At 48.7% G+C, this 2,016-nt stretch overlaps 1 pseudogene; it reads left to right on the top strand.

The window, feature by feature from the left end:
- The first annotated feature begins 976 nt into the window (after positions 1-976).
- LOC136647176 (5S ribosomal RNA) lies at positions 977-1,095 on the top strand (annotated as a pseudogene).
- Positions 1,096-2,016: the final 921 nt, after the last annotated feature.

Here is a 2,016-nt window from a genome sequence, read left to right as displayed (position 1 = left end):
ACTCCACTCTGCATCTTCCACACCCCAGCTTGTCCCTGCTGGACTTTATATGCATGTCAGCCAATCAGTGTGGAGTAAGAAACTGCTAAGTCACTCTGACTCTGCATGGAGTGACACACACACACACACACACACACAGGTAGCAGTCACCTGGTCTACATCACCCGATGTTGCATCATCCTTTCTTCCCAGGATGCTGTGCTGGCTGAGTCAGGCCAAGGCTTCAAGGCCTGCTGCTATTCAGCCTGTAAATTCTCTCTCGGTCCCAGGGATGAACCCTTAACATTGCATTGCATTGCTCTTATGTCAGTGCTGGAAAATGGGTTAGGATTGCAGCCTAAAAGTGATTTATCACCATTTTCTCCCACCTCTACCTATCCCCTTCCTAGCCTCAATCCACCTATCTGGGCCCACCTGGGCTTGCATCAGCAAAATCACTGATGCAGGTCCAAGTAGAACATTGGGGCAGTGGAGGCTCAGCCCAGGGCAAGGGAACAGATGTTCCATTACTTCACAGAGACCTCTGGGACACAAACCACACACCCCACCCAGGATGCAGTGCACGCCCCTTTGGCGCCAGAAAAGTTACATTGAATTGGGCTGTATGTTACTCCTGATCCACCTAGGTGGTCTACCAGAAATGGGTGCCAAGGAGTGTACACATCACACTTGCAGCAGGGTCTCCTCTGTGGAGCCTGTGGTACACCAGTTGGAGTTGGATGCAAGAGACTTGTTTAGGAGGTGGAACCAATTAACTGAAGAACCAAGCATGGAGTTAATCTGTGTGTACAAGTTCAAAGCAACTTCTGAGTGGCTGCTTCAGCTCAGGGATCTTCACACAAAACTCTAAAACTGGCCAGCAGAGCAGCAAGAAGACCTGATCAGAGGCAACCAACTAATACTCATATTGTACAAGTAGAAAAGGCTGAGGCTTAGAAATAAGCAATCAGGGCCTGGTCAGTTATGGCAGAGAACTGTCTTCATGACTGTTACCCTACACATGCCCGATCTCGTCTGATCTCGGAAGCTAAGCAGGGTCAGGCCTGGTTAGTACTTGGATGGGAGACCGCCTGGGAATACTGGGTGCTGTAGGCTTATACCATAGTCTTTCGAGACTGAAGGTTGCCAACCAAGTCATGATAGCACCCATTACCATTTCAGTAACTGGGGACCCAAACCTATCCAACTTTCCAGCGCTGATACAGTCACAGTGCACCCCAGTGAAAGAGAACAAATTTTCCCTTACATTGAGGAGGCCTCTGTTATTGCCCCACCACCACCACAGGTGCAGCACACATCCCTTTGGTACCGCTGCATCAGGGCTGAAAAGTTGGTTCGAATTGGGCCCTTGTCCCATTTTACAGTTGGAGAACATCCGCAACTCGCCCATAGATCAGGCAATTTAGTTCACATAGGGCAGGGCAATCCATGAGACCACCTGTTACAGGTTGCATCAGTGGCAAATTGCCAGGTTTGGAGGGGTGCAGCAGATTTGGGGGTGCCTTTTACCCTGAGTCTGCTGCCATCACCTCCTCCCTCCTGCAAGCCCTGATGATCTGCTTCCTGGTTGTTCACACGAGCAGCAGATCTTCCCCTCCTCCCAGTTCCCCTTGAGCAGCCTGTCTAGCCCAGAACTGTAGGACTTGCTGCCTCATTTACAGAGACAAGGCATTTGTAAGGGTTTGGGTTGGTTTTTTGTTTTGTACTGCAGAAGCAGTGAACCCAGCATGGCATCAGTTGGCATTTTGGCTCATGCTACCCCTTGTCAGGACTGCATCCCTGGCCATCCAATTTCAGTTTCAGGAGGGCGCACCTGTGAAAAAAAAAAAAAAAAAACCCTGGCTCAGATTAAATCCTGAACCGGATTACTCATCGGATGTACTGTATCGGATGTACTGAAAGTCGCTTTCAATACTTATTGTTTGAAATAAAAAGAAATGAGGGGAAGGAATATAAATGAGAAGAAAATGCTTTGTGCTATTTTTTTAAAAGCCCACTTTTACACACACCCCTCCA

Source organism: Tiliqua scincoides, chromosome 3 (assembly GCF_035046505.1).
Source record: "Tiliqua scincoides isolate rTilSci1 chromosome 3, rTilSci1.hap2, whole genome shotgun sequence".
Lineage (NCBI taxonomy): Eukaryota > Metazoa > Chordata > Lepidosauria > Squamata > Scincidae > Tiliqua > Tiliqua scincoides.
The sequence above is the reverse complement of the archived record's forward strand: the minus strand, read 5'-3'. Positions and strand labels throughout refer to the sequence as shown.